This window comes from Buteo buteo, chromosome 16 (assembly GCF_964188355.1).
Source record: "Buteo buteo chromosome 16, bButBut1.hap1.1, whole genome shotgun sequence".
NCBI lineage: Eukaryota > Metazoa > Chordata > Aves > Accipitriformes > Accipitridae > Buteo > Buteo buteo.
In genome coordinates, this window is record NC_134186.1 from 17217982 (window position 1) to 17230912 (window position 12931).

Here is a 12931-nt window from a genome sequence, read left to right on the forward strand (position 1 = left end):
GACCATTTTCTCAGTTAATGCTACCCCAGTAAAAGTCCTAAAGAAGAGTTCAAAGAAATTGCATACAACAGAGATATCTTGACGACAGAACAATTACATGGTCTTATTTCAATATTTCTGGATTTTATGAATCAATTAACATGTACACTAAATTAGGTGGTGACAGTGTTTTCCTGCTTCTACTCACTTCAACCTATAAAAGTAAATCTATCCTTAAACCTCCAATATATTTTATAATTTCTTTCTTTCCAGAACCATTCAAACAGTAGCAATTTTGTAAATACAGTGCAGAAAGCACTACGTTAACATAATTTATTTTTTAAAAAGGCAAAAAGCTCCCCAATATCTCATGTTAAAAATCGCTAATTTTAAAAGCATTTTTTTGCAGGAGTTTTTGTTAGGTTTTACTTGAATATGGTTACAATCTACGTGTTCTGAATAACTTCACAAAACCCACCAAACCCACAAAAGAACGTCAGCAACACAATCTGAAGATACTATCAGCTTCAAGTATGTCAACAGCACTCACTTAATTTTTCTTCTATACTGACAAAAAATAAAAACAACATACAAGAAATGAAATTCAGATGTCTGTCTGGTTTCAAAAGTGTTCAGTCTTCGTGACTTCTTGACAGGTTCTAATTATTCTCTGATAAATGAATTCATTTGCACAACATGCATTCACAAATTAAATATAAAGATAAGCCTTTTTTTCCTCTTCTCCATAGCTACAGAGCACAAATCAAGTGCCAGTACCCCACTTGGTAGTTCATATTCTGCAGTCCTGTAAGCTTTTTCTACTTATTTTTATAGGTGACAACTATGTTTGGTTTTGTTCCTCTAAGTCCAACAGCTCTTTCATGGAGAAAACACAATGTTCCAGGCTGGCACTTGCCCAGCAGAAGGTGCAGAAAGTGTCAATAAAGAAACACAGGCTGACATGTTAGCAGTACCCAGGTAAGGGCGGCACTTAAAGGTTCTTTTTCTCTTCTGTTATCTTCATAGAGATACCATTAAACCATGTTTAAAGGTAATAGTTATGACATCCACTTGCTATCAAAAGTGAAGAGATCTATCCTTAAGCATGTGCTTGAACTGGGAGTAAGTTATGCTGTATTAGAAAGTCATATTGTGTAAAGCAAGCAGATCTAAATCAAGAATTAAAAATTTAAAAATTTGAGGTTTTGAGGTTTTTAAGTGATTAATCTAGCTACCATCTCCTTTAAAAAAAAAAAACAAACCAAAACAAAACAAAGCTAAGCATATGAGGTGACTGTTAGCCTGTCAGTGAAAAGCATTAAGATAATGACCAACATTATCTGGCCATATCCATTTTGTATGATGCATTTGGTTTTAGCATGATCATTGCAAAGATGAAGGGGTTTTTCTTCCATAACAAACTAGAATGAGTAGTCTGTCTGGGCAGGTTGTTTTTTTTTGTTTTTCTTCATTCTCAGGTTTCTCGTTCCTGGTTGACATTCATTTACTGTATCAAACATAGGTAACTCTTTTGGTTTCATTTTGTCCTCCTAAGCTCGGGCACAGAGACTGCATTAATCTGCCTCACTGAATTTTGACTCAACCAGCAACAAAGATTAGATGTCTGCATGAGTTGTTAGTTGTATGAACAACATTTGATACTAATGGTCCACAAATTTACATCAGCTTGCTTACAATCTTGCAGCCTCCATTAGGGGACACAAAAGAGATTTCCCTTCCCCCAGCTCTTCTAATATTTTATTTTTCTTTTAAATATGTGGTATGTTAGCTAATCTTATTTATTTGTCATAAATGAGATCTTAAATAAAATACCTATGCTCTTGTTAACTCCAGAACATTTCTGTACCAAACCTTTAACTGCAACTGCTTTTACTGATGCAACCTCCTTTATTTATCCTTTAAGAAATCGGGAGCTTTTGTGTACTTGTATGTACACACATGTGCACTCACATAAGCTATACTGATATAATTTTGGGGGTCAATCTATACAACTAAAAAAGTTCAAAACCTTCCTTTTAGCTTTAGCCCTGCTATAGTAAAGAAATAGACTCAGAGTTGTAGAGGCAGAAAATATTCATTGGAAAGTGTTACTGCTATATCCTGTGTCCCATACTCACCCAGTACACACAAGGTAAAATAATGTGCACAGCTCATGCAAAATCTACTTCCAATGCAAATAATGGTTTGATATTTTAAATGGCAGGGCACCAATTTATACACAATATTTTTTAAATGAAAAAAATTCACAGCTTGGATTCATGATTGAAAGTTTTCTGTTGTCCTTTAAACCAGAAGATTTAAGCTTCCCCATGGACACTAATCTTACAGCAAAGAAATTAAAACAGTTTTGAAATAAACAGAACAAGTTTACCTGTATGTTGCCAACAGATTATTTTTTTAATGCACTATACATCACCATTAATTAGAAGTCATATCTCCTGAGAGAAGACAGGTATAGTATATTAACACAGCTAGCAGGTTACCACAGTCTATATTAGCTGTAAAATTTTCAGGGCTCATTCCACGTGCCACAAATGAGCTGATTAAAATTTTGGGCACAAAGTAGCAATCTCTTCTACTAAGCACAATGGAAAAAATGCAGATCACTATACAATGAATATTTTTCTATGGTAAATACAACTTGGTACACCTCTACACTAATCGAATCCTTAGAGGTTAATAATGAAAGGGGGGTTATTACCTTTTACACACCACATGATGGCACTCAAATCCAGAGAGCCTCACCCACAAAGAGCATTTCGGGAGAAAGGAACAGAAACCAGCAGCATATTTCTTAACAGACCTTCTGTAGAATTGAAATGATTTGAGGGACAAGGGAGGGGTGTGTGTGTGTGACAGTTTTAAAGGTTAAGAGCTGATAAATTCTGCTTCTGTACAAAAACTTCTATGTTTAAAAGAATTTACTCCTTACCATTCTATTCAGAAACTACCTGTAAGGAAACCGTACTTTGTTTCTTACTACCTACCAGACTCAGTTTAATTAGCCTATCTCCATGCCTTGCAAGTTAAATTTGGAATACTAAAAAAGCAGCATTTTTGGCACTATTTTTCTTGAGAGTTTGGCAGTCAAAGCTTTAATTAATTACTGTGGATCATCAACAAAAGTTACAAAGTATTCCCAGAGTTGCATTAGTCTTACAACAGGAGTAAGAAGGATACAGTTTAGTTTGACTTAATGTGAACAGACCTTAAAATAGGTCTTAGGCAGAGCCTCAGCAATTTTTGATTTTGCAACCATAAGACTTGTTGCAGAAAGATCTGTACTCTGTAATACTAGGATTTTGTAATCCATTGCACATAACATTCTTCCTCACCTCCTCCAACAAGAAACACCTGGTCTAGGAGGGACTTGAGTCATAAAAGTTCCAAGCTACAGCTTAAACCTCTGCTTAGCAACTCACACACTTTGGCTTTTGAGCATCTATTGTCAGTGCCAACATCACAACAATCACACATCTGGGAGCTCCTCTGAAAATAAAACTGAAGTGGGCTCTGATATTGCAGATGAACTGCTGAAAGGTGAGAAATGTATAGCCCTCCCCCCATAACCATGTTTACCAAATTACCGGTCAGCTTGGAAGAGAAGTTCTCATATCAGCCTTTAAGCCCAGAGTCTCCCAGACCATCCAAAGAGCGGTGAGCACACTTTCCTGGTTTTATATAATTGCTTGTCAAGCTGATCAGGTTTTTGAAAGACAGTTAATAAAAACCAAAACAAAAACCCACACATAACACAGTACCATGCCTTGTTCTTTAACAGTCAAGGACTGTATTATATTTAACTATAATAATGGAATCTATTTAGCCTATGAAATAAATTTCAATGCAGTTAAAAGAAGACAAGCCAGCTTACAAAAACCCTTTAAGTAGAAGTGACCTTTTCCAATGGTCGCCATCAGCCAGTGATGGGCTTAGGTCAAACCGAAACATGTCACTCAAAACAGGCTAAGAGTATTAACAGAGGGAATTTACATCAGTGGAAATACATTTTTTTAAAGGCTAAAGCTCAACAGATTCTCCACAGAGTTGCTCTTCTGAAGAATGAATACTATATTCAGTTCTATGGAAGTTTAGTCAAATTTAAGGAGATTTTAAATACATATCACTTACTGGAAATACAAAGGAAAATTGACGGTAGGCATCAGCTATTACCCTTTGTTTATATTTTCTCAAAAATGAAAACTGTATTTCCACATACTCCAGAGGAATTGCCATGCAATTTGAACACAAGAATTTTAGAATCAACTTACCTGACACTATTTGTAAACCCCCTGTTCACTGCGGGGGTGGGGAGGTGCGGGGAGGGCAAAGGCCCAGATTGTTGAATATCACAACCCAAATTACCAAATTACTTTGGTAAGAATTACCAACCAGAATTACCAAAACGTAAGGATGGCACTTTTGCAAAGCACACACTGTCAGCAACATCAGAAACATTTGTGAAAAAACATACACAAGGTAACAGTAATAGCGGCCTTCCCTAATACAGCTTATAGTTCAAACAGCAACAGGAACAAGCAGTATTAATTTTTACAAAGAAAATGGGAAGAAGTGCTCCTCTGAGAAGCTTATAGTCTAAATAAACTAAAAACAGATGAGAAATGGGAGAAGACAGTCAATGAAACCCAGCAGAGCTTCAGGGTTTTTTGTTTTGTTTTTAATGATTTTTCTATACAGACAGTTATCTTTCCTATCACAGCGCAGCCAGTGTTTCCAGGGCCTGTAACAGATGTGTCTTTCAGAAGCAAGGTGATGCCACGGAGGGTGGAGTTCCTTTGGATCTTCTTTGCATGAGCGCCACAGCTCCATTTGGCTAAAGTCATGTTTGAGGAGTATTTTAAACTTCTAAAGGTTTAAGTGCAATAAAAGCCTATAGGTTTTACTTTTCTCAACTTAGAAACCACTAAAATTACTATAAAAGTACAGTAAGCATTTTTAAACATTTTTTAAAAAACTTTAATGCTCAGCTCAAACTATATTTGGCTAAATAACTAAGTAATGATATTTTCAGAATAATTTAACTTATAAAATACAAAATCATATCATTTTAGCTACTTGAGAATTACTTGTGTTTGTGCAAAGTTATATTAAGGACAATAGTCATGCAGAGATTTAAAATAGATGGCTACAAACAAATGTTTCAGAGCTTAGAAATCTAAAAATCCATTTTAAAACTAGAATATAACTAATCCATATGCTCCATACCCTAAGTTGAAATGTGCACACCATCTAAGGCCATACACAACGTTAAGACTTGTAACATTGCTGTTTGATTCCCTAAACCAGGTAAGTGGGAAGTTTTAGTTTCAGTGACGATACTATTCAGGAGATTCAGCGTATGCTTTAATACTTGTTAAGAAAACTTGTCCTATTTGACACCACCTATTCACATTCCACAGTCCAAAATTTTAATGGAGAAAAAATGAGTACAAAAATGAGTTTCTACTCCTGACCGAGTCTTTCATTGATCACATATAAAAGACTCCTAGTTGCTAGTAGCATCTGTTTGACACCATTAGGCATTAACTCCGTAAATAAGTATTTCCATAGCAACCAAGCATAGAATTAACTAAACAATGAAACCAACACCATAGCAACTTGATTCAGAAATCAACTCTGAAAAAAATCAGCTCATTCAAAAGCAAAATTCTACAACCAGATGAAAAACTAATTTATTGTAAAATATGAAAAAAGTTACATTACACATGCATTTCTTTTCATGACTGCCTTTCAAATAAGATTGATGCTAGATTCATGGCTTTTATTTATAAATAAGTCTTTTGTAACCGCTTACAATCAGTTAAATTTTTAAACCCGTGTAATTTAATGATACAAAACCAAACACAGCAGTACACGACCTAGAATTCTTGTTTTATTTATTTATTTATTTATTAGAATCCCCCCCACCCCCGTGCAGAAAAGGTAGATTTTGAAAAACAATATGTTATTAAGTAGTTAAGTCATATTCAGTATGACAGTAAAAGTGATGCAACCAAAGAATGACTCTGTCAAAGCAGAGGTAGCATTATTTAGATAACACAGACAACATTCTGTTGTGAAATCTTGCAAGCCAAAACACCATCCACTTGAGTAGGTTATTGTAATCAAGACAAAATACAGCACTCGGGAAAGCATTCAATATGATACTTAAGGCATTTAGAGTCATGATGATATTTCTCCACCCACTAAACCTTCCCATGAAAATAAATGGGACAGGAAAAGACTAGGATATTTTTGGAATCCTAATACTTACCACTTCCTGACTCTATACAATTTATTTATCCAAGGTTGTAAAATGGCTAATAGTTTGTGAAGTCTGCAGATAGCCACAATCTTTGAACAGAAACTGAGTGTCCTTTCATGGTTCTGAGGTTTGAATACATGTACTGAAGGAAACTGTCATATCCCCTATCCTACCTAGACTCTGTTGTTGACTCTGCTGAACTCCTTCATAAAAGGCATTATCATCACTTTTTTAAGAAGTCTAAAATCTTCCTTCAATGGCAAGAGACTTTCTTCTACTTAATTGCCTTAGTAAATACTATTCTGTACATTAAATAGTACCTGCAACGTACTTGGCTGGACATGTAAGAACAACACTGGAACATACAGGTTTCTGGCCACCACAATGTTTTCACCAGACTCCACGGTATTCTGATCTTCCCTACAAACACAAATCTTCAACAAGAGCTGCACCTAAGTAAACTTCAACAAGTCACTTTAGAGTCTTCACACATTTAGTTACTGTTTTCAGTAACTTGGTCCTCAGCACAGATACAAAAACAGCAAAAAAGCTCCACTGTTATGCTGAAGTTTCAAATAAGCCTTCAGCAGGCTTATTCTTACAGTTAGTATTACTCCCTGCAAGTGGAAAATTTTTTTGGGGGGTTGGGTTTTTGTTTCTTTTTTATGTGTTTGTTTCCTTTGTTTGTTTTTAAAAAGACATGCTACTTCTGCTTTTGTAACCAGGAATATCAGCAGGTCAGCTTCTACTTTGCTGTAGAAAGTTTTTCATTCTCTTATTGCTTATTATGTTTGCTCTGATCTTCCTTGTAATATTTTTTAAGATATTCAAATGTTTCAGAAAGGTTCTAAAAGGTGTTTTGTCTATCAAGGGAAAGTAGAGGGTTTTTTTCTTCTTATGTAGGTAATGAAAAAAACTGGCTAAAACCACACTTAGGTCATTTCCTGTTCCTTCTAGGTTTTGTCAGGCTTGCACGTCAGAGTAAAGGCCAACGAGTAATTTATGGCAACTGGGGGAGGGCGGGCAGAGGAAAAAAGCCTGCTATGTGCAGATCCTTTAATTGCCCATTATAAGCATTTTCCTTTAGAGCATGTGGTTCTAATCACCATCAAAGAAAAGAAATAGTGCTAGGTAGATTACTGCTCTGATCCCGTACAGTTGCTTCGGTGTTCTGGCATTCTGTACTTCTTTTACTGTCATCCAAAACCTAAAACCATTTCTTAAAGTTGTGTTTATTTTACAAAAAGCAAAATCTAGAAATTGCTCCCAAAACATCCTTTTCACATTTACCTATTGGCATTATTTTACAATTGTACATAGTAAAAGTCTTTACTGCTGTGTTGACACACTGTAAATGTATCGTGTTGGAACAGATGAGAGAGCAACCTTAAATTTTATCTTTCTGCAATAGAAGGATGTGCACAAATCTTATGCTGAATCTTATGCTAATATCTTCTTAATGCAGTAACTAAAAACACTTACTAGAGATGAACAGATTTCCCCCTCTATTGACTTAAATTTTTTAATCAAGTGGTTTTTTCTACCTATTACACTAGAGATACAGGAATGAATCTCAGATCTTTTTCTTTTCAGCAAAGAGAAACTATTTCATAAGACCACAAGCTGTTTTTTCAGCACTGAGCTGAAGAAAAAGAGATACTGAATTTTTCACAAAGATTTTTATCACAACTTTCTCTTTAAAATCTCATAAAAATACTTACATTTGTCCTCTCTACCCAAGTGCCCCTCTAAAACGAGCAGCACAAAATTAAGCTGTACAACTCTTAGCCAAAAATTAACATGAATATGAGAATGGTTTACATCAAAGTAATTAGACCAAATGATCTAGTCCAGTATCTTGCCACTTACAACAGCAGCCACCTCGAAATAAGAATATTCTTAAGTAAGCAGTGCTAATTCTCAGAATATTCTTTCAGCCTCAGCAACACAGCTCAAGGAGCCATACATTGCATGCCTTTGTATATTACAAAGGTCAATAGATTCTTCACCTTTGCATTTCTCTGATCATCTTTTCAGAATCCACATAAACTTCTGACAGACCCAATATCATACACAAAGGCATTTCACAAGTTAAATACAGATTATGCAAAGTTCCCTTTCATTCTGAATCTGTCAACGCTGAATTCATACAGTGAGGAAGCAAACAATCAGCAACACTTTCATGCAGTCTACCCACTGAACCATTTGTTTTTGCAAAAGCTTATAGTTGTTCTCCAGCTAACTTCAGGCACAAGACAATTTTTTTCAGACTATGAGGCTGTATTTTCAAATCCCCCAGGTTATTTCAATCAGAGACACAACACCTTCAGAGTAACAAAACCTCTAATGCACTAAACACTGCCACTTTTTTATTTGATTGCATTAATTGTTGTCTTAAGGACTTTTATTTACAAAATTGCCACAAGGTACAAGCTTTACATAAATCAGTGTTGTTTTCTTTCAATAACTTGATGATGGCCCAAGAAGAAACATTACAGGGACTGAAGTTAGGGAAGTAAGCTGAAAGAAAATGGTCAAGAAGCCAAAGAAGTTATTATGTCATAAAGGAATGCAAATATCGCTGCAGTGCTGTGGTTGGAAGTTTTACACGGGGATTGAACTAACTAAATTCTCAGTTGCTCCAGCTAAAGAATTAAAAGCAATAATTTAAAAACAGATGAGGGAGTATAATTATGAGTCTGATTACAAGAGCAATTGTGTTAGCGAAAGTTAAATCGATATTAAAAAAAAATATCTTAATGGACCAGTTTCTGGTTGAAGTGCCAGGAAATGCAAGATAAATTCTCTCGGGGGAAAAAATATTGAAACTCTGAGGAATGTAACACAGATTGCTGTCAGAAACAGAGAAGAAGGGAATGCAAATTGCTGCATTCTACAGAAAGTGCCAATTTATTTTTCTCTAATGTATTCATGTTAAGTAGTACTTTAGTTGGCATCTTCGTAAGCAGTTGAGAAAAAAATCAAATGGCAGCAGATTTTAAAGAACACTGAAAGTTTTTTTTCCATGTAGTCATGTTGTGATGCTGCTTTAAATGAAGAAGAACGAACAATGATGCCTTCCCACTTGTTGTAACATTAGTTGATGACCAGATTAAATGAAACTACTTGGGGAGATCCACTTTGTCCCCCAAATGGCAAGTCTTGCATAGATAGCAGTTTATGTCATGCTTATCATGCATGTGCAAAGTGAACAAAGGAATCGCCACTAGCAGTATGGGGAGGGCCACATAGACAGTTCCACCTTGCCTCACGATAAACTCATCCATGTAGGAAGAGAGTATGCAGACAGACACCTGTGGTAGTTGTTACCAGTTACTAATCTTGTTGTGAAAAAGTTCTCTAAGAAAAGACTGAGTGATGAACAAGCTCAGATTTCAAAGAGGGAAAAAGAATCCCCAACACTCTAAAACTCCAGAAGTCATTGTGAAATGCTATGGGTTTTTTGTAACGTTTAATAGCATATCCTCCTGAAATTGATTCAATTTATGTAGATGTAAGCTGAATTTCACACTCTGTTAATACAGTAGCTAAAGGTACGCTTCCAGGAAAGAAAAATCATCTTTGTCCCACAATCAACATCTCCAAAACTACAGTTTCCTTTCTTCATTGGCCTTTTCAAAAATTACGTTCCATTCTGCTCTTCAAACTATCACAGGACTCTCCCACACTTGAAGACATAACTGTATAACCTACTATATGCAAAGGTCATGGAAAATTGTATCCAAAAGCCTGTTTTCACTCCAGTGTTTTGACTTACTCTCTAAGCCACTTTGCTACCCTGTTCATAGAGCACAAGTTACAGTTATATGCAACATTCTTATTGCAATTGTTTCTGAATACAGCATATGAAATTCTAGCACAAAAAAGAATTGTGAAAAATAGTAAAGTTGACTTATTCCTTATTCTAAGTAACCTACCATCTTTTGTTTCTATACTAGGTTTTCCTGCAATTTTGAGGAGTGAAATTGATACCCCCCTCCTAAAAAAAAAAAAATAAAAAAATCAAACCTTGTGATATATCAGGTTGAGTTGACCTTAAAAATACCCAGACCCAACACCTTTTTTTTTCTTTCATTTTGGTAGCATGACTCAGATGGAGAAACTAATATGAAAGAAGGAGGTCAAGATGGCTCATGTGTCTTCCAGTGACTGGAAGTCTAGTAAGAATAGCTGACCACCCTTTTCTATACAGGCAGAAAACTATTGGGAAGTTCTTTTAAACTGCAAGACATTTTTAGCAAAATCATCACAACAGTGAAAGTTACATAAATGCCTACAGAGAACAACATTGGCAGTGAGAATATAATTTGCCATTTGGGACAAGTATTATTTACAATAAAGTTGCAGTGTAGCATGCCCAATAAATTAATCAAATATTATAAATGCGTGCAAAGTAACTTCTCCTTGGGGAACACCACTAATTTTTTCATTTCTCAGCTTTTTTCCCCAATAGCCTTTAATGAGTTTGCTATGAAGTCTCTTTCAGACTATGTTTTCAAAATAGCTGTTAATGAGATGAACCTAACAAAAACAAGTCTACACTCATGTGTGACTAACGCTATGTTCTTATCAACAAATTCAACTCTCAACTAGCATCTTCTAGAACTTGTATACGTTTTGATTTTTTTTTTAAAGCAGAAAAGGGGAAAATACCTAGAATTTAAAACTAACTAGCCATAGAAAAACTATGGGATGCCAAGATACCCAGCAATATCTGACTAGAAAAATACTGTCTCAATGAGGCAAGCAGAAAAACTTTTACAACACCTATCAGATCATTGTAATTGGCTATTCCATTTAAAAAAACAAATCTCATAATCTTTATGAAACAGGCAAATAGTTGTATAGTTGTTTTTTGTTTTTTTTTTTTTAAACTGAAAGCTCTACACCTTATGCTTTAAAAACAAAGGGGTTTTCCATTACAGGAATTATAGATTTCATTCTAAAATTAATACATAGAACAGATATCTTCTACAGCATTTAATTACAATATTTACATTGAAATGTAGCAATAAGAATTTTTTCTCTATTTGAGTAATTTTAATGTATCAGTTAACTTATGACATTCAAAATGTATATATTAATCAAATACCCTTGTAAAGCACATACAAACTAAACTAGGAGATAGACTGGCCAAAATAAATAACCAAATATTTAATCATGCCTGATCCAACACATGAAAGATAAGATTTTATTATAGTAACCTTCAAAGGAGTAAAATCTGTACGATGTGGTATAACAATCACAAGTTGTGTCTTGTACCACAGGACTAGAAACTAGCAGATATAACATCAGCTTTTAAAGGTATCCAGAAGGTGAGGAAACCGTCAGAGGAAAGGGACAAAAACTGGGAAAAAACCCCAATGAACAAACCACAAAATTAATTTATAGATGCACCATTTAAATGAAACATTGATAAAAATCAGTAGGATTTTCATACATGGATACTATGCCCAGCAAATCTACTGGACCCTCTGAAACAGACTGCACACACCAACAAAAGTGAACTAGTCAACCAGAGTACTTTGATTTAAAAACCAACCAAACAAAAAAACCCCAACCAACACCAATAAAATACTTTGACACGGTCTCCCCTTAATGCTCCTGATGAAATCACATTTACATGGGAAGAAAGAGATGGCTCTCCTCTGGATTATCAATTTGTTAGAACACAGAAAGTAAAGAATTATAGTAGAAAGTTCACAAAAAGAAAAAAAATGCTAATAGAGACTTCCTTAAAGATTCAAGCTGGGATCTATCTTAATCAACCCACTCAAAATGAATTGAAAAGGCAATACAAGTCTGAAGTGCCAACATGCACTGATGACACAAAATTCCTGAGGATAGTCAGAAATAGAGCTGATTGTGAAAAAGCACCAAAAGATCTTAATATAGTGAGTAAACAGGCAATAAGACATTGCTGAAATTCAGTACTAACTAATGAGTAAATGTGGAGAACAAAAACAAATTTTAAACTATAGAGAAAGCTGGGCTCATATTACATCAATGGCAACCAGGAAAGAGTTCTTGAAGCCATTTGTATCAGCCCAGTTCTCAAAGATGTTAAATGAAATATTAGAAAAGGAACATAAAATAATACGGAAAAAGCAGCGTCACTGCATAAATCCATGCTACACCCACAGTCTGAGTGTTGCACATAGATACAGAAATATAGAAGAAATAAAAAAGGACAGGCTTATAAAAGATATCAAAGATATGGAACAGCTTCTACTGTGTGGAGCTACACAGACTGGGATCCCTCAAGTGTGAGGAAAACAGAGGGTTAAAACAACGCTCTGTAGTTACCAACATTATGAAGAGGGTAAATACAGAATAGTTAGTCAGTACTGTTCACAAGCACATGAATGAGGACCATGTAATTAGATCATCTGGCAGCACGCTTAAAACAAGCCAAAGGAGGTATTTCTCACACACTACATAATTAAATTATTGCAGTCATTGCTGCAGGTTTTTACAGAAACTAAATGTAACTGAAGATGTTAAAATGTTCGGAGATTGATCAATCCAGGGCTGCTTACCACAGCCCAGACATATCCTCTAGCTAAGGATGGCCCAAATTGTAATTTGACAAAACATGACAGAACCAACCCCAGAGAAGAAAAAAACCCACTTCTGAAACAAATG

At 35.2% G+C, this 12931-nt stretch overlaps 1 protein-coding gene across 2 annotated transcripts in view; it reads right to left on the bottom strand.

Annotated features, from left to right (window-relative positions):
- The window catches only part of PDE3B (phosphodiesterase 3B), a 93000-nt gene that overhangs the window by 26323 nt on the left and 53746 nt on the right, over window positions 1–12931 (bottom strand). The gene's annotated exons all lie outside the window — the stretch shown is intronic.